Raw genomic sequence first — 21162 nt, 5'->3', positions numbered from 1 at the left:
CCTTCCCAGTGTAAGAATTGGCTTGGTAGTTTGGTTTGCCCTGTTCCCATCATGCACTGGGACAGGAACAGACTAATTTGCATATAGCCAGGTTCTGAACTGGGATGGTGCAGTGAGCTAAAAAACGGTGTTGGATCTAGCCCTGATCTCTTGACTGGGTGAGAGTATTCTGCTTAATTCAGAAACTCTGTCCATCATCACCCCTTGTTGTTAAATATTTTGTCCACCCTAAGCGTGGAAGGGTATACTCAGATGTGAGTCCCTTGCTCATTGCATCATCAGGATTCAAGCAAGCCGGGCCGACGATGGCTGAAATGCCAGAAACCGGTCCCCGGAAGCTTGTTTCCTTCCCAGTGTAAGAATTGGCTTGGTAGTTTGGTTTGCCCTGTTCCCATCATGCACTGGGACAGGAACAGACTAATTTGCATATAGCCAGGTTCTGAACTGGGATGGTGCAGTGAGCTAAAAAACGGTGTTGGATCTAGCCCTGATCTCTTGACTGGGTGAGAGTATTCTGCTTAATTCAGAAACTCTGTCCATCATCACCACTTGTTGTTAAATATTTTGTCCACCCTAAGCGTGGAAGGGTATACTCAGATGTGAGTCCCTTGCTCATTGCACCATCAGGATTCAAGCAAGCCGGGCCGACGACGGCTGAAATGCCAGAAACCGGTCCCCGGAAGCTTGTTTCCTTCCCAGTGTAAGAATTGGCTTGGTAGTTTGGTTTGCCCTGTTCCCATCATGCACTGGGACAGGAACAGACTAATTTGCATATAGCCAGGTTCTGAACTGGGATGGTGCAGTGAGCTAAAAAACGGTGTTGGATCTAGCCCTGATCTCTTGACTGGGTGAGAGTATTCTGCTTAATTCAGAAACTCTGTTCATCATCACCCCTTGTTGTTAAATATTTTGTCCACCCTAAGCGTGGAAGGGTATACTCAGATGTGAGTCCCTTGCTCATTGCACCATCAGGATTCAAGCAAGCCGGGCCGACGATGGCTGAAATACCAGAAACCGGTCCCCGGAAGCTTGTTTCCTTCCCAGTGTAAGAATTGGCTTGATAGTTTGGTTTGCCCTGTTCCCATCATGCACTGGGACAGGAACAGACTAATTTGCATATAGCCAGGTTCTGAACTGGGATGGTGCAGTGAGCTAAAAAACGGTGTTGGATCTAGCCCTGATCTCTTGACTGGGTGAGAGAATTCTGCTTAATTCAGAAACTCTCTCCATCATCACCCCTTGTTGTTAAATCTTTTGTCCACCCTAAGCGTGGAAGGGTATACTCAGATGTGAGTCCCTTGCTCATTGCACCATCAGGATTCAAGCAAGCCGGGCCGACGACGGCTGAAATGCCAGAAACCGGCCCCCGGAAGCTTGTTTCCTTCCCAGTGTAAGAAATGGCTTGGTAGTTTGGTTTGCCCTGTTCCCTTCATGCACTGGGACAGGAACAGACTAATTTGCATATAGCCAGGTTCTGAACTGGGATGGTGCAGTGAGCTAAAAAACGGTGTTGGATCTAGCCCTGATCTCTTGACTGGGTGAGAGTATTCTGCTTAACTCAGAAACTCTTTCCATCATCACCCCTTGTTGTTAAATATTTTGTCCACCCTAAGCGTGGAAGGGTATACTCAGATGTGAGTCCCTTGCTCATTGCACCATCAGGATTCAAGCAAGCCGGGCCGACGACGGCTGAAATGCCAGAAACCGGTCCCCGGAAGCTTGTTTCCTTCCCAGTGTAAGAATTGGCTTGGTAGTTTGGTTTGCCCTGTTCCCATCATGCACTGGGACAGGAACAGACTAATTTGCATATAGCCAGGTTCTGAACTGGGATGGTGCAGTGAGCTAAAAAAACGGTGTTGGATCTAGCCCTGATCTCTTGACTGGGTGAGAGTATTCTGCTTAATTCAGAAACTCTGTCCATCATCACCCCTTGTTGTTAAATATTTTGTCCACCCTAAGCGTGGAAGGGTATACTCAGATGTGAGTCCCTTGCTCATTGCACCATCAGGATTCAAGCAAGCCGGGCCGACGACGGCTGAAATGCCAGAAACCGGTCCCCGGAAGCTTGTTTCCTTCCCAGTGTAAGAATTGGCTTGGTAGTTTGGTTTGCCCTGTTCCCATCATGCACTGGGACAGGAACAGACTAATTTGCATATAGCCAGGTTCTGAACTGGGATGGTGCAGTGAGCTAAAAAACGGTTTTGGATCTAGCCCTGATCTCTTGACTGGGTGAGAGTATTCTGCTTAATTCAGAAACTCTGTCCATCATCACCCCTTGTTGTTAAATATTTTGTCCACCCTAAGCGTGGAAGGGTATACTCAGATGTGAGTCCCTTGCTCATTGCACCATCAGGATTCAAGCAAGCCGGGCCGACGACGGCTGAAATGCCAGAAACCGGCCCCCGGAAGCTTGTTTCCTTCCCAGTGTAAGAATTGGCTTGGTAGTTTGGTTTGCCCTGTTCCCATCATGCACTGGGACAGGAACAGACTAATTTGCATATAGCCAGGTTCTGAACTGGGATGGTGCAGTGAGCTAAAAAACGGTGTTGGATCTAGCCCTGATCTCTTGACTGTATGAGAGTATTCTGCTTAATTCAGAAACTCTTTCCATCATCACCCCTTGTTGTTAAATATTTTGTCTACCCTAAGCATGGAAGGGTATACTCAGATGTGAGTCCCTTGCTCATTGCACCATCAGGATTCAAGCAAGCCGGGCCGACGACTGCTGAAATGCCAGAAACCGGTCCCCGGAAGCTTGTTTCCTTCCCAGTGTAAGAATTGGCTTGGTAGTTTGGCTTGCCCTGTTCCCATCATGCACTGGGACAGGAACAGACTAATTTGCATATAGCCAGGTTCTGAACTGGGATGGTGCAGTGAGCTAAAAAACGGTGTTGGATCTAGCCCTGATCTCTTGACTGGGTGAGAGTATTCTGCTTAATTCAGAAACTCTGTCCATCATCACCCCTTGTTGTTAAATATTTTGTCCACCCTAAGCGTGGAAGGGTATACTCAGATGTGAGTCCCTTGCTCATTGCATCATCAGGATTCAAGCAAGCCAGGCCGACGACGGCTGAAATGCCAGAAACCGGTCCCCGGAAGCTTGTTTCCTTCCCAGTGTAAGAATTGGCTTGGTAGTTTGGTTTGCCCTGTTCCCATCATGCACTGGGACAGGAACAGACTAATTTGCATATAGCCAGGTTCTGAACTGGGATGGTGCAGTGAGCTAAAAACGGTGTTGGATCTAGCCCTGATCTCTTGACTGGGTGAGAGTATTCTGCTTAATTCAGAAACTCTGTCCATCATCACCACTTGTTGTTAAATATTTTGTCCACCCTAAGCGTGGAAGGGTATACTCAGATGTGAGTCCCTTGCTCATTGCACCATCAGGATTCAAGCAAGCCGGGCCGACGACGGCTGAAATGCCAGAAACCGGTCCCCGGAAGCTTGTTTCCTTCCCAGTGTAAGAATTGGCGTGGTAGTTTGGTTTGCCCTGTTCCCATCATGCACTGGGACAGGAATAGACTAATTTGCATATAGCCAGGTTCTGAACTGGGATGGTGCAGTGAGCTAAAAAACGGTGTTGGATCTAGCCCTGATCTCTTGACTGGGTGAGAGTATTCTGCTTAATTCAGAAACTCTGTCCATCATCACCCCTTGTTGTTAAATATTTTGTCCACCCTAAGCGTGGAAGGGTATACTCAGATGTGAGTCCCTTGCTCATTGCACCATCAGGATTCAAGCAAGCCGGGCCGACGACGGCTGAAATGCCAGAAACCGGTCCCCGGAAGCTTGTTTCCTTCCCAGTGTAAGAATTGGCTTGGTAGTTTGGTTTGCCCTGTTCCCATCATGCACTGGGACAGGAACAGACTAATTTGCATATAGCCAGGTTCTGAACTGGGATGGTGCAGTGAGCTAAAAAACGGTGTTGGATCTAGCCCTGATCTCTTGACTGGGTGAGAGTATTCTGCTTAATTCAGAAACTCTGTACATCATCACCCCTTGTTGTTAAATATTTTGTCCACCCTAAGCGTGGAAGGGTATACTCAGATGTGAGTCCCTTGCTCATTGCACCATCAGGATTCAAGCAAGCCGGGCCGATGACGGCTGAAATGCCAGAAACCGGTCCCCGGAAGTTTGTTTCCTTCCCAGTGTAAGAATTGGCTTGGTAGTTTGGTTTGCCCTGTTCCCATCATGCACTGGGACAGGAACAGACTAATTTGCATATAGCCAGGTTCTGAACTGGGATGGTGCAGTGAGCTAAAAAATGGTGTTGGATCTAGCCCTGATCTCTTGACTGGGTGAGAGTATTCTGCTTAATTCAGAAACTCTGTTCATCATCACCCCTTGTTGTTAAATATTTTGTCCACCCTAAGCGTGGAAGGGTATACTCAGATGTGAGTCCCTTGCTCATTGCACCATCAGGATTCAAGCAAGCCGGGCCGACGACGGCTGAAATGCCAGAAACCGGTCCCCGGAAGCTTGTTTCCTTCCCAGTGTAAGAATAGGCTTGGTAGTTTGGTTTGCCCTGTTCCCATCATGCACTGGGACAGGAACAGACTAATTTGCATATAGCCAGGTTCTGAACTGGGATGGTGCAGTGAGCTAAAAAACGGTGTTGGATCTAGCCCTGATCTCTTGACTGGGTTAGAGTATTCTGCTTAATTCAGAAACTCTGTCCATCATCACCCCTTGTTGTTAAATATTAAGAAAAGAAGGGGCTTTAAATTCCACAAGCTTTTGGTTGAAGGCCAGGGTTTGGAAGCCATGGCTGCAAACACGGTTCCACATTTTTGGGACAAAAAAAGAGTTGATTTCAGGGCTGGATTGGGTATAGCGGGCTTCGGGCGATTCCCTGGGAGGCTGGAAAGGTGGGGGCTGATTTTGCTGCGGTAGGGGCCGGTTTTGTTACTGGGAGCTGGTTTTGCAGTGATGCTGCAATATCGGTAACAAAAGCAGCAGTGTCTCACACATGCATCCATGTCCTCTACCCCCTCCAGGGGCTGGTCCGAGTTTTGACCACATTGCGATTTTGTGGTGTGTATGAAGGGGAGCACTACAGATATTCCATTGTAATTTTCAAGCAGGCATATTATAACATTGCTATAGAAAGAAACTACGTTTGATAAAACTAATTGCAACGACTAACATTTAACATTGTTTTTCATTCAAACAGTAGGAAGATAGTGTTCACTGCACAGAATACAATATCTGAACTTTTATGATCTCCCCTCTGTAATAGTTATGTTAGTCTCATAAAGAAATGTATGCACTGAGCAGTAGCCCTTCTTTGGAAATCAAAATATTGTGTTACCCTGCGAAACTTTGATCAAAGGAAATACATTCTTTATCCTTTGGTCTATGTTTTATCGATAGCTACTGCTGTTAACAGTTCATGCAAAAAGGATAATCATTTGTTCAAACAGGAGCGTTTAAAACCCACAGAGTATTGTAAGTCATACTATTGAGAAACAAAATGGGCTGTAACAAAGAGTGCAGAATAGTGTCTACTTCTCAGTATGCTATTGATAACTCCCCATCTAAGTATTTGGAATAAATCTGTATGAAAGAAGTTCACTGAGTGCAACCAATTTGTGCCTCCTGGATCCGCGAGGCGCTGCTTTTTCATTTTTTCACAGGACCCGTACCTGTTGGTTTGCACCAGCCCTGGTAGGTGGATGTGCCTGGGCTGTTACAGGATACACGCTTATATATTATATATATATATACATATGTATATATATATATATATTCACTAAAAAACATAAATTTCACACATGTTATAAGTAGCTGGACATTTCACTCATACAAAACCATTGAAATTCCCCCGTTATAGTTAGTTCAGCTAACTATAACTCGCGCGCCCGCAATGCACTGCTGATGACGTCACATATTACATTACTCATGACATGGTCAGTGACATCACTCATGACATCACTGATGACATCTCAAAAGACATCACTGATAACATCACTGATGACATAATCCAGTGAATGTGTGTCTTTCTGAAAAATAAATATTTTTTATATATGTATATCTAAAGGTCGACGGTAGAATAAATGGGTAAATAAGAGTCCAATTGATGTTTTTTTATAAAAATGATTGCATAAGTGACTTATTAAGTGTATCTTAGTGAATACATGTATTAGCGAGTAATGTTTAAATATGTAAATATCTGTATCAGTGTCTCACTTTGTGTATAAGTGGCTACATGGGTTGGTGACTAGCTACATGAGTGTCGATTTGGATTATTAGTTGGTTTTTAGAGTATCAGTATGAGTGTCTGTATGGTTTGGTGGGGGGTATTACTTACCGCATAGATGCATGAATGGGTAACTCACTGTTTGTATGTGTTTTGAAGACAGCATGTGTGCAGGACTGTATGGGTGGATGAGTGTGTGTATGGGTGTGTTAGTGAGTGAATGACTGTCTCAATAGTATCTTTATGGGTAACTACATATGTTTTAATCTAGTATATGTGAGTATTGATGTATATAAGTGATTATGTGAGAGTGAGAGATTGGAAGAGTTCCTGTATAAATAAGTATGTATTTCTATAAGTGATTGTTTAAGAGAGTAAGTATGTGTACGATTCTGTAAAAGTAAGTGCAGTTGTTTGTGTATAGCTGTATATGCAAATAAATGGATGTTTGATAGTTTATTTGCATGTGTGAGTATGTGTGTGAGTAACTCTATGGATGAGTGTCGGTGTGTAACAGGATGTATAGGTGTATGAGTACATACGATGAGTGAGTACATGTATGAGTGACTATATAGAACTGTTGGTGAATGAGTGGATATGTGTGTTGATTTTGGAATTACTGAATAGGATTGTTCTAACTGGTATCGGTATCTCCGTTTTTTTGAAAATCTTAGTTTCTATTTTTGAATGTGTGTATCAAGGGTTATATTACGCTGAGAGGAGATCTGCCACTCTTTCACAAGGATGATGTCATCAGTGATGTCATCAGTGATGTCATCAGTGATGTCACTGACCATGTCATGAGTGATGTTATATGTGACGTCATGAGCAGTGCATTGCGGGCGCGCGAGTTATAGTTAGCTGAACTAACTATAACGGGGGAATTTCAATGGTTTTGTATGAGTGAAATGTCCAGCTGACTATAACATGTGTGAAACCTATGGTTTTTCAGTGAATTTCTAAGGTTTTTTAAATGCTAATTCCTAATTATAACGTGGCTGAAACCTACGGTTTTTTCAGTGAATTTCAAAGGTTTTGTAAATCATAATTTTTAAATGTATTAATTGTTATATTTTTTTATACTAATTTACTACATTATTTGAAATGATTTATTTTTAGATATTTTATTTTTAAATTACATTACATATTTTTTATATAATTTGAAAAATATATATTTTTTAAATATTGAATTTTTTTTTATTTTATTTAATATATTTTTTAATTTATATATATTTTATATATCAGGCAATGATAACCTATGGAAGGAAATTCAAGTTACTGTAAGGATGTTTAGAATTACTTTTCAGGATCAGTAGTGCGCTCAAAGATGCAGCACTGACGTTTCTTGTGATAACAGGTGAGTAAATCGGAATTCGGAGTTTGCTCAGTAGTGAACGAAAGGGGCGGGGCCTGAGTTAACATGTGTGCAAACACGCCCTGTGGTGCGTTTGAGTTTGGGGTATTAATTCCTCTTCAATCCTGAGGTCCCCTGTGAGCCAACTAGCCATCAGGTACCTCCAGTATGTGCAAGGCAGCTGTGTTGCAGAGAGGTGTTCAAAGGGCATGCCCCCTTTTTACAACACTCTGCTACACAGCTCAGTGGCGCTTACTGGAGATACCTGTTGTACTAGTTGCCCCTTAGGGGACCTCTGGATTGAACAGGAATTAATTCCCCAACTTAAAACGCGCCACAGGGCATGTTTGCACTCACATCACCTCAAGCCCCGCCCCCTACCTTCACCACTGTGCAAACGCGCCCTGTAGCGTGTTCTAAGTTGGGGGGTTAAGTCCCCTTGCATACTGGGGGTCCCTGGGGGCCAACTAGCCCACCAGGAACTTCCAGTATGCGCCAGGAGGCTGTGTTGCAGAGAGGTGTAATGAGGCCATGCCCCTTTTTACACCTCTCTGCAATGCAGCCCCCTGGCACGTTTGCAGAGGGGGAACTAATTCCCCTTGCATACTGGGGGTCCCGGGGGGCCAACTAGCCCTCCAGGAACCTCCAGTATGCGCCAGAGGGCTGCGTTGCAGAGAGGTGTAATGAGGCCATGCCCCTTTTTACACCTCTCTGCAATTCAGCCCCCTGACGCTTTTCCAGAGGGGGAACTAATTCCCCTTGCATACTGGGGGTCCCTGGGGGCCAACTAACCCACCAGGAGCCTCCAGTATGCGCCAGGGGGCTGCGTTAAAAGCCCCAGAGGGTGGTGGTCCCCGGGGCTGGGGGGTCCATCACTGACCCCCCCTATTTTACATATTAGAGCCCCGGGGAGGTGGCGGTCCCCGGGGCTGCGAGGGGGCCCGTGTACCCCCGCTAATATAATTACTTTGCCCCGGGGCAGTGAGGGGGGGATTGGAATGGATTTGGTCCCCCGGGGCTAATTTGAAAAAAAAAGACCGTTTTTTTTTCACGGAGTACTCGTACGTACGCGTACCCCGTGATTTAAAAAAAATAATAATTTTGGGGCCCTGGGGGTCCTTGTGGGACCCCCTGAGCAGGCCTAGGGGGTCAGGGTGTTCCTACTCTGCCCCCTTTTTGCGTTCTACATGTTTGTTTTTCTGCTGCATACCGAGCACAAGATGGGTGCCAACACTTCCTTGTTTGGAGTGTTAACAGCCAATGAGCATGCAGCTCGTACTCTGAAAGGTACGCGTACCCCATGACTTTAACAAAAAAATAATTAGTTTTTTTGCCCTGGTGGTCCTTGTGGGACCCCCTGAGCAGGCCTAGGGGGTCAGGGTGTTTCTACCCTGCCCCCTTTTCTTCGTTTTCACCTTTGTTTTCCTGTTTTCTTGTGCCTCAGTCTACTGAGGCACAAGATGGCTGCCAACATTTTCTGGTTTGGGGTGTTGACAGACAGTTGACAGCCAATGAGCATGCAGCTCGTGCTCGGAAAGGTACGTGTCCGTTCGCGTACGTACGCATACCTGTACGCGTACTGTACGCGTAGGATAAGCGCCTCAAGATATATCTATGATTTTACTTTTTATTTTCTCAGGAACTACTGAACGGATTTACACCATTTAACAAAAAGGGTGATCTGCGAACCGAACTCTACCTCTCTGCCAAATTTGGTGTATTTCCGTTCAGCTGATCGAGCTGTAGCCCTGGCTAAAGGTCCTATGGAAAATTGCATGGGGAAAACACGTTTTGGACCCCCCTTTATTCTTGGCCCCCGCTTGACGGATCAACCCCAAACTTTCAGGGAAGGAGCGGAGCAGGCCATCTTCTTGGAGAATTCCACGAATATTCGTCCACCAGCGCCAAAGTTATTCCAAATAAAATTGTGTGGATTTTCCTATGGAAACTAGTTCCTAACTATAACTACCACTGGCAACCACCAGTAGGTAATATATATACACACACACACATATATATATATATATATATATATATATATATTCACTGAAAAAACCATAGGTTATAGACCATATATAGTTAGGAATTAGCATTTAAAAAACCTTATTTTACTCACACAAAACCATTGAAATTCCATATATAGTTAGTTGCACCAACTATATATCGCGCACCCGCAATCCACTGCTGATGATGTCACATATTACATCATTCATGACATGGTCAGTGACATCACTGATGACATCACTGATGACATCTCAAATGACATCACTGATGACATCACTGATGACATCATCCAGTGACTGTGTGTTTCTGTAAAGTTTAAATATGTTTTACATATTGAAGAATGAGTAGATGTAGAAGTGTCTGGATGAAGGATTTAGTAGGTGCGTGACTGACTGTATGAGTGAGTGATTAAATGTGTCTCACTGAGTGCATGGGTTAGTGACTAAACTGTCTTAATTTGTGCATCATTATGTCTGTTGTTCTGTAAACTGCTGCATGTGTTGATCAGTAGCTATATGAGTAACTATATGGGTTATTGATTGATTGCCCAAGTATTTGTATGGGAGACTGAGTGTGTGTGTGGCTGGCTGGGAGGTGTGTGACTCTGTGCAGATCAATGTGTACTTGTATCAATGATTGTATAAGAGAGTAATTATGTGTTAGTATATGTTTCAAAATGTAAGGTGCTCTATGTTTAACTGTATAGATTAGAAAATGGAAGTGTGATTGATTCTTTACAGGACTGACTAGGTGTGTGAGTAACTCCATGGATGAGTGACAGAGTGTGAGAGTCTGTATAGGTGTATGAGTGCATATGATAGTGTTGTAAAGATGAGTGATTGTATGTATGAATGATTGTATGGGTAAATGAGTGAATGTGTGTGTAAACATAGGAATCACTGAGTGCGTATGTAGTAACTAGTATTGGTGTGTCAATGGTTTCAAAAATTATACTCTGTATTTAACACTGGGTGTAACAGAGGTTATATTAAAGTGTGAGGAGATGCATTGTATTGTCACATGAATGATATCATCAGTGATGTGGTCATTGATGTCAAATGAGATGTCATCAGTGATGTCATCAGTGATGTCATTTGAGATGTCATCAGTGATGTCATCAGTGATGTCACTGACCATGTCATGAATGATGTAATATGTGACATCATCAGCAGTGGATTGCGGGTGCGCGATATATAGTTAGTGCAACTAACTATATATGGAATTTCAATGGTTTTGTGTGAGTAAAATAAGGTTTTTTAAATGCTAATTCCTAACTATATATGGTCTATAACCTATGGTTTTTTCAGTGAATTTTCAAGGTTTTGTAAATGCTAATTCCTAACTATATATGGTCTATAACCTATGGTTTTTTCAGTGAATTTTCAAGGTTTTGTAAATGCTAATTCCTAACTATATATGGTCTATAACCTATGGTTTTTTCAGTGAATTTCAATGGTTTTTTAATAGCAAATATCATAAGCTGTCGAATGTCAAGTACGTGGTAAGAATTTTTTTTTTCGTGTTTATGCACACTGATCTGCTTTGATTGCTGCCCCCCATCCCTCATTTCTATTAGGAGTACTCTCTCTTTGCAGATAGTGAAGGGTAGTTAACGCAGCCCTTTGCCCCCTTTGTAATCCGTCGTGCCTGCTTCTCTCTCCATTTGATTGATTGTTCTCTTTGGTTCATTCTCTATTTACAAACAAGCACAGAGTCGCAATACTCTGTTTAGTCTTTGCAGATAGCGAAAAATCGTGTAAAAAAACAAAAGGAATCGAGCAAAATCAGTAGGCCACTAATGGGATCTCTTTTGACCTCGCTAAAATAGAAACATTAGGAACAACCTGTTGAAAATAGCAATGCGTATGTATATAAGCGGCGTTCATTTGTGTTCACAGTACCCCTTCTTGATTGTTTCAATCGAGCATTGAATTGTTCGAAGTTAATTCTCTTAAGGATCTTCTCTACCTGCAAACGAGGAAGAATAGGAATATTCTATCTCCCTTTGCAGATAGTGAAGGGTAGGTAACGCAAGCCTTTAACACGTCGTACCTATTTCATTCCTCATTGATTGATTGATTGTCCGAACATTGACTGTTTGGGAATTAGTTCTTTTTGGAGGTATTCCCTGTTTGCAAATAAACGTAGGAAAATCTTTGCAAGTAGTGAAAGGGTACGTAATGCGGACCGTTCTCCCCCCTTGTAATCTGTCATGCCTATCTACTCCCCACTGATTGATGCACCTTTTTCACCCGGACCATTTACTAGAGATACGTCATCTGGCCCGACCAGAGAGCACCCCTAGTGAAAAGGACATATGCAATAATAACGAAGTGATCACTGTATCCTGTTAACAGAAACTTTACCATGAAACAACCTGGAAAGAAAAAAATAGGAAAACGAAAATCAGTAGGCCACTGATGAACATGAACTTTTATTAAACAACGAACAAAGAAACGATAACATAACGTAATGATAAAACCTATTAATGTCCTAGAAACAAGAAAACGTTAAAATATGCCAGTGGTGAGAGACCAGAAAAACAGTAAGAGAAACCAAATCACCCCTCGCTGTCCCACCGCCTGCCACGCCAAAAAAATCGATAGACTAGGGAAAATGCAAGTCAGTAGAACATCCACCCCCACTCTGGAAACTTCCAAGGTGGGGCAGGGTTCCGGCTACGCCCAGCCGGGAGCAGCCCATATAAGGCAGGTCCTGCTGCCACGCCTCGGCCAGGAGATCCTAACGTAGGGTGTAGCCGAAGGAGAGGCCGAGGCCAGCGGGACCCGGCCAGGGGATTGCCTTTACAACGCTGAACAGTTGCAGGGGGGGGGAATGTCTCCTCGACCCTCCCCTCTCTCTCCCAGTCTGGCCGCGGTGGCCCTTGAGAGTTGCAGGTAGTCCCGCCACATGCTCTTCCGGTCCGACCACCAACGGTCGGGGGGCCGAGGCCGACGGGATCCGGCTGCAGCCGATAAACCAAGAAACCCGTACATGGGGCCAGAGCCAGGGGCGTCCGGCCGACATCCACCGGAAGCCCGGCCCGAAGACGGACGGGACACTTCTTTCTTTTATAATGGCTGCGACAACACTGGGGGGGGATGTCTTGCACATGCCTCCGACCCCCCCCTCGTCCTCATCGCCTGGTCCGGCCATAACAAATCTCAAGCGAGACGCCGTGGGGTGCACTGGGAGGGAGAGACGGTGCGAACAGGCCTCTCCCGCCTCACCCAGGTGGAGGCTTCCCAGCTGCACCCTCAGCGCTCCAGGCGCCCGGAAAAGGGTTCTTCCACTGTGGCCATGCTGCAACGTCTCGCCCGGCAGGGTGGAGCCCGTCCGCTCATGTGACCCCGCGATCGCCGGTAGCTGCCGAACTCTCAAAATGGCGGTCGACCTGGCAAGAGCGGGCCCAACATAAAGAAATGGCCCGGTCACTGGTTGACTCCACCACCGTAGTCCTCCACGACCTTGAAGATTCTAGAGGAGCCGCGGGAGTCTCCGACCCCCGATGGGGAATGACTGCCATGATCGCCCGTGGAGTGACGAAACTGTATCCGCGGGACGTCGGCGCTCCCATGCTGGCGCCAGCCTCACTTTGAATTACTAGAATCCTGCAGACCTCACTTCCGGTGAAAGCACAGTGTGACCCGGTAGGAAAAATTATTGCACCCCCTCCCCTTTTTGACTGATAGTTCAAACCACCGATCCTTTCCTTTGCCCTTTTAACGGAACTTTGGACTGCCTCCCCCTCTTTTACATTTTCTAGAGAAAACAAAACATTAACCACTACATTAGCATAGCAGTTGACACCAGAACTGTTTTCAAATTGAAAACCAACAACATCTTCAACAGAATCCTTTTTGTTTCTGCTGTGACCCTGCTACAGCACAGGCATTGTCCCCAGCAGTAATTCTGCAATGCCGGTAAGAATAGCTGTGGTGCCTACTGGACTCACTCACCCCCGCGGCGCCCCACGCCGTTTTTTGCTGGGCGGCAACTTACTAGACATCACTTTCGTGCCATCTAGATTTCAGCGCGTTCTGCTGCCTTGGAACTATTCGCACAACAGACCGCTACTGACAAGAATATTTCATTATTGGTGCTGTCAATTTCAATAAATCTATTGGATAATTAAAAAGAAATTGCCACGGTCTCTTCGTTGTTTAAATGTTTTTACTGTTTTTGTTTTGTTGTATATATTTATATGTTATTAAAGTTTTATATTCCTACTACTTTGTTGGAGTGCTATATATTTTTAATGTGACACATAATTGTAAAAACTTTGATGTACAAAGAGTCATTCCTGGAATCTTCCGCTTCAGGCTCGGTCCCCTCCCCAATCACAATACAGGATGGTTTTCAGATAGTAGGAACACGTGTGGTGTGACGGATCTCATCTAGTGTGGGCCTTGATCTACTATAACTCCTTTGAAGAGGGGTGATTCTTTACAGCTGGGGCCATAAACTACATCTGCAGGGCTAGCTGATAGCCTGGACAATCGGACACAGAGAAAGAGGAGTGTCAGAGGGTGCGGTAGTGAATAGGGCGAAAGGGAGGTGTCGGGCGGGCACAGAGTGTGATTCTCAGGGAAGAGCAGCGCAGATGGGGGGAGGTTTATTGCCCATGCATAAGAGAGAGAGCGGTGGTGACCAGTGCCTAGGGAAGATGCTTGCGTGGGTGAGGAGCCATGCTACGAATCGACAGCGTGCAGAGAGTGGGTCTGGTCAAGACATCTAAAATGGCTGCCGTGCACGACAAAAGTGTGGCATTTCAAAAAAGGCAAGATGGCGCAGACAATGTTTTTCAACACTTCCTCATTTCCTTCGAATCGAACGTTAACAGACGTTGGGGCATATTACCAAAGTTAAGCGATATTTATCGCTAACGATGCTTACCAACCAATTTTTTACCACTAAGCATCGTCAGAAATTATCGAAGATAAACCTTACTATTATCAAGGTTTATCGCAAATGCGATAATAAACGGCCGCAATGCATGAATATCGCTAAAAACTCAGCGATATTCATGCATTACCGAGCTAATACTCTTAGCCATGTTATCCACCTCCCATTGGATAACATGGCTAAGAACTGCTCAGGGCAGGTGTTACTTTTTGGAGATATTCGCGCTTAGCGCGAATATCTCCAAAAGTTGGTAATAGGAGATAGATATCTTGCATGTTGTAATGCAAGTTATTGTGGTATATGGAACTCATACCATAATCTCTCAGGAAAGCAGAAACTGATCCTTTTGGGACCGCCTAAAAAGGCCTAGGGGGTGAGGAGTACTCTACTTTGCCCCCTTTTCACGTTCCGAACTATTTTATTTTACTCTCTTCTGTAATTACACAAAATACCAGCGATAAGATGCATCGGAGACACACAGTGAGAGAAAGGAGGCCGGAGATGAAGAAGACATGTCAAATACACATTGGAGATAATATAGTGGCAGAAGGGAAGTAAATATGAGTAAACTTACCATGTAACATAAAAATGTTGCACTCTATACTATAAGTCTCATTTTATACTACAATCACTTCGCTACAACCTCATAAATTAAAAATAAAAATGAATAATGTCTCAAACAATTTTTGATTTCTAAATATAAATTTATTCTTCAGAATTTTCTAAATTTGAAAGAACTAGTAACATGTCCTCATCAGCAATGTCCTCATTAAAAGTCTCCAATGATGATTCTTGTAACTCTATGGTCTCCAAACACTCGATAAATTCGCCATCAAGAGATTGATCAAAAAAATCATTCAAGTCATCTCCTCCTTGTGACAATATTTCATTATTGGTGCTGTCAATTTCAATCAATGTAGTGGAATCATTCAAGTCATCTCCTCGTGACAATATTTCATTATTGGTGCTCTCAATTTCAATCAATGTAGTGGAATCATTCAAGTCATCTCCTCCTTGTGACAATATTTCATTATTGGTGCTGTCCATTTCAATCAATCTAATGGAATCATACAAGCCATCTCCTCCTTGTGACAATATTTCATTATTGGTGCTCTCAATTTCAATCAATGTAGTGGAATCATTCAAGTCATCTCCTTGTGACAATATTTCATTCTTGGTGCTGTCCATTTCAATCAATCTAATGGAATCATACAAGTCATGTCCTCCTTGTGACAATATTTCATTATTGGTGCTCTCAATTTCAATCAATGTGTTGGACAATTCAAAAGAAATTGCCACGGTCTCTTCATTGTGAGCCATTTTATTTTGAAATTGCTTGCTGTAAATTGCAGAAAAAAATAATCACTTTCATTTATCGTCTTTAGTAATACATAATATAAAACTAACTTTATCAAGTATTTAGTATAACAGAAGGACTGCAAATAAATAACAGAAAACATTTTTCAAATTATCTTCAAGTGTACAACATAGTTCCCCTTACAAATTAACAACTCACCTTTTTAAAAGTAGCAGAAGTGTTAGTACTGTGTAAATCAAACACCAGAAATTCACCACCAAAAATTCCTCACAAATGTACCTCAGACAGTAGTATCACAAAATGGCTGTGGTTTCCTCTCATTTGACATATATACATAACCAATTAACTTTCATCACACACAAATACAAAACCAAAGTAACATTTTAATTGGTTCTAAATTTCAACACTTTCAAATGTGTTTTCCCCATGCAATTTTCCATAGGACATTTACATACGTCTACAGCCTGAATGGCTGAACGGAATTACACCAAACTTGGCAAAATGGTTAATCAAACCTAAGAGGTCAGGAAGGATCTACTATGCCCCCTTATGGTCATTTCCCCCTTCGCTTTGGCCTCCTCTTGTCTCTCAATCCTACCGAGGGACAAGATGGCGGCCGCTACGGACTGTTTGGAATGTTGACAGACGCCGGAGAACCAATCAGCTTCGCAAAGCTCCGTAACGCGAAAAGTACGCGAAGCGGAGCGCTGTTACAGATATATATCTTTTTTTGAACGTTAATTTCTCAAAATCCACTGGAGCACATATATTGAGACCTAGCAAAGGCACATCGGGCTACCAGTCCCTAATATTTTGCCAAGTTTCGTGCAAATCCATTCAGCCGTTCGATTATTATTATTTTGTTTTTTTTTTGCCCCGCGGGGCCCTTTTAAAACCTCCACATCAAACCTAGGGGGTCAGCGAGGATCTACTATGCCCCCTTATAGTTATTTCCCCCTTTGTTTTGACCTCCTCTTGTCTCTCGATCCTACCGAGAGACAAGATGGCGGCCGCTACGGACTGTTTGGAATGTTGACAGACGCCGGAGAACCAATCAGCTTCGCTTCACAAAGCTCCGTTGCGCGAAAAGTCCGCGAACCAGAGCGCTGCCCGGTCCGCTGTTACAGATATATATCTTTTTTTAAACGTTAATTTCTCAAAATTCACTGGAGCACATATATTGAGACCTACAAAAGGCACATCGGGCTACCAGTCCCTACAATTTTGCCAAGTTTCGTGCAAATCCATTCAGCCGTTCGGGCTAAAAGTGAGGCCAACCGCCCTATGGAAAACTCAATGTTAAAAACACGTTTTGGGACCCCCCTTTTTTCTCGGCCCCCCCTTGACGAACCCCCCCCAAATTTTCAAGGGCTGCTCAGAAACAAAATGTGCCATTTTCCTGAAAATTTCAGCCAATTCCGTCCACAAACGCCAAAGTTATTAGACATAGAATTTTCAAAAAACCCATAGAGAAAAAATCCTAACTATATATACCTACTGGCGACCGCCAGTAGGTTATATATATATATATATATATATATATATATGTACCAAAAAATGCCCAGTAGGTATATATAGTTAGGATTGTTTTCCATAGGGAAATCGCAACATTCTATTGGGAATAACTTTGCCGCCGGTTGAGGAATCTTCCTGAAATTTTCCTTAACTTTGCCTCGCGCGCTCCGCTCCTTCCCTGAAAGTTTGGGGGGGATTCGTCAAGCGGGGGCCGAGATAAAAGGGGGGTCCCAAAACGTGTTTTCCCCATGTTAATTTCCATAGGGCGGTTGGACTCACTTTTAGCCCGAACGGCTGAATGGTTTTCCACCAAACTTGGCAAAATTGTAGGGACTGGTAGCCCGATGTGCCTTTGCTATGTCTCAAGATATTTATTTATTTATTTATTTATTTATTTATTTATTTTTACAATCGCCCTCATGCCCCCTTGAAGTTTTCTGCTACCATCTCTCCATCACCATTAATGGCCAACACAAGCTGCGTGTCATCTGCGTAGGAGGTAAGGCTCATCCCATGGGCCTTGATGACAGATGCCAGGTCCGACACATAGATATTAAATAGTGTCGGACTTAGGGATGAGCCTTGGGGTACCCCACACGGCAGTGACAGCTTGTCTGATTGAAAATGCCCCAATGTGACCACCTGCGTTCTCCCAGCCAAAAAAGAGGAGAGCAGGTTCTTTGCCAGGTGGCAATGCCCATCTTTCCGACACGGTCCACCAAGATCTTGTGGTCGACCGTGTTGAAGGCTGCAGATAAATCGAGTAATACCAGTACCGCTGTTCCTCCCTGGTCCCGGATCACTCGTATATCCTCAGTCGCTTTAATTAGGGCAGTCTCCGTACCATGGTACTTACGAAAGCCGAATTGGGTGTTGTCCAATAATTGGTGCTTCTCTACAAACTCCGAAAGTTGTATGTTCATAGCTTTCTCAACTACCTTGGCTAAGAAAGGTAGGCTGGCTATGGGGCGGTAGGTTTTTAATTGCTCCTTGTCCAGATTGGCTTTCTTCAAGAGAGGCTTAACCAGTGTATTCTTCAGTGAGTCCGGGTATATCCCAGTTCTGAACATCGCATTACAGACTGAGGTGATATCAGGAGCCAAACAATCAATCACCGGACGGTTGACCTTGAGAGGACAGGGATCTAATGCAGATCCAGATTTAATGGTAGCAATAATGTCCTTGATTTGTGTCTCTGCTAAGTCTGTGAACTGGAGCAGTTCAGTGTCCTGAGTCATGCTGTCAGGCATGGACGATTGGATTACCGTTTTAGCGGAGAATGCTTGATATATATCATTCACCTTGGTAAAAAAGAAATTGGCCAATGAATCGCAGAAAGATTGGGATGGTGGCGGAACTAGATCCGGAGTGTTTCCCGCTAAGATCTTAGTGATCTCATACAGTTTTTTACTGGAGTTTTTGGCGGTATCGATCTGTTCTGTGAAGAACTTTTTCTTAGTTTCGACAATGAGGGCTTTATACAGCCCTAGTGCTTCCTTGTAGCTAGCTTTGCTTTCTGAGCTGTAGGATCTGCGCCAATGCCTTTCCCTATTTTTGCAGATTTGTTTCTGTTTGCGCAGTTCCTCTGTGAACCACGGGGCCGAGGGCGCTGTTCTATTTCTCGAAGGCTGTTTAGTCGGGGCTAAGGTGTTTGTTGCAGTGCCCAGCCACTCCTGAAATTGACATGTGACAGTGTTGGGGTCAGTGGACAGACAAGGCCGGATCCTATCCAGAAGAGCAGTTAGCTCTGTCTGATTGATATCTTTCCAGACCTTAAAAGGTTCTGGTCTCAATGCGGAGTATCTTCTAGTCCTGTTCGCCATGACTGAGATTCTCATTAAGATGGCATAGTGATCAGTCCAAGGCATGGGCAAGGTATCTATTATTTTTAGGCCTTCCATATTGGAAAAGATGCCATCCAGAGTATGGCCGGCCTTGTGAGTGGGGATAGTGACCAATTGCCGAAGACTCAAGGTATTCATATCTGATATCAAGGTACGGGTGTCATTATCAAAAGACTTCTCAAGATGGAAATTCATATCACCCATAACTGTAAACGAGTCTTCCATCGCCAATGCTTCGAGTATCGAGCCTAGGTTGGCGAGGAAGCCAGTACGGGCGCCTGGGGGTCGATATAAAAGCATACCTTTGAAATGAAACGACGGAGTAAGCTTAAGATCAAATTGGAGGGCTTCACAAGAGGTGGAAGGGATATGTGACATTCTCACACTTACGTGATCGCGGGCTATGATGGCTAGCCCCCCTCCACGCTTCCCTACTCTATCTAGACGGTAGGCTTTATAGGCTGGGGGGGCCGCAACTGCCATATCTGGATCGGCCGCCTCATCCGTCCATGTCTCTGTTATAAAGAGACAGTCTAAGTTGTTATCCAAGATATGTGCTCCAGTGGTTTTTACGAAAATTAACTTTGAAAAAATATATATTGGGCTACATTGGGCTATATATATGTTAGAGCCCAAATGTAGCCCAATGTAGCCCAATGTAGCCCAATGTAGCCCAAAGATGGCCACCAGAGACAAAAAAAACAAATGTAGCCCAAATATCAGCCAGATGTAGCCCAACTATAGCCCAATGACAGAATGTCCCAGAGTGTTCTAAAGAACAACTAGAGCGCTAACAGTCTTACTTATGACAAAAGTAGGCACACCTGAAGTCATCTTGATTGGAATAAAGTGTTAACACTTAAAACATTTAATTTGCAAAGGAACAAAATGAGGGGGTTCATTTTGCCATAGAAATTATGATTAGTGCTGAAGAAAGAAAAATTAGGGCACATTTTGAGTGACTTCTCAAATCCTCTTATATTTCATTAAAAAAATTCTGATATGCAGTCTCCCAAGATGGCCACCAGAGACAAAAGAGCCCAAATGTAGCCCAAATATCAGCCAGATGTAGCCCAACTATAGCCCAATGACAAAATGTCCCAGAGTGTTCTAAAGAACAACTAGAACGCTAACAGTCTTACTTATGACAAAAGTATGGCACACCTGAAGTCATCTTGATTGGAATAAAGTGGTAACACTTAATACATTTAATTTGAAAAGGAACAAAATGAGGGGTTTCATTTTGCCATAGAAATTATATATATATATATATATATATATATATATATATATATATATTCACTGAAAAAACCATAGGTTACACACCAGTTATAGTTAGGAATTAGCATTTAAAAAACCTTTGAAATTCACTGAAAAAACCATAGGTTTCACACCAGTTATAGTTAGCTGGAAATTTTACTCGCATAAAACCATTGAAATTCCCACGTTATAGTTAGTTGGACTCACTATAACTTGCACGTCTGCAATGCACTGCTGATGACGTCACATATTACATCACTCATGCATATATTTAAATATTTAAACATTACTCGCTAATATATGTATTCACTAAGATACACTTAATAAGCCAGTTAACCAATCAATTTTTTTTTTAAAAACACTGAAAAAAACCATAGGTTTCAGGCCTTATATAGTTAGGAATTAGCATTTAAAAAACCTTTGAAATTCACTAAAAAAACCATAGGTTTCAGGCCTTATATAGTTAGGAATCAGCATTTAAAAAACCTTTGAAATTCACTGAAAAAACCAGAGGTTTCAGGCCTTATATAGTTAGGAATTAGCATTTAAAAAAACCTTTGAAATTCACTGAAAAAACCATAGGTTTCAGGAGTTATATAGTTAGGAATTCGTTTTTAAAAAACCTTTGAAATTCACTCAAAAAACTATAAGTTTTAGTGGTGTTATAGTTAGCTGGACATTTTACTCATACAAAACCAATGAAATTGCTCCTATATAGTTAGTTGTACTAACTATATTTCGCGCACCCGCAATCCACTGCTGA

The 21162-nt window shown here is 43.3% G+C and overlaps 1 protein-coding gene across 1 annotated transcript in view; it reads left to right on the top strand.

Annotated features, from left to right (window-relative positions):
• PDGFD (platelet derived growth factor D) overlaps positions 1 to 21162 on the top strand; it is a 968283-nt gene that overhangs the window by 253782 nt on the left and 693339 nt on the right. The window lies entirely within an intron of this gene.

This window comes from Lissotriton helveticus, chromosome 8 (genome assembly GCF_964261635.1).
Source record: "Lissotriton helveticus chromosome 8, aLisHel1.1, whole genome shotgun sequence".
NCBI lineage: Eukaryota > Metazoa > Chordata > Amphibia > Caudata > Salamandridae > Lissotriton > Lissotriton helveticus.
Note: the sequence above shows the minus strand (reverse complement) of the source record. Positions and strands in the feature narration are given on the sequence as shown.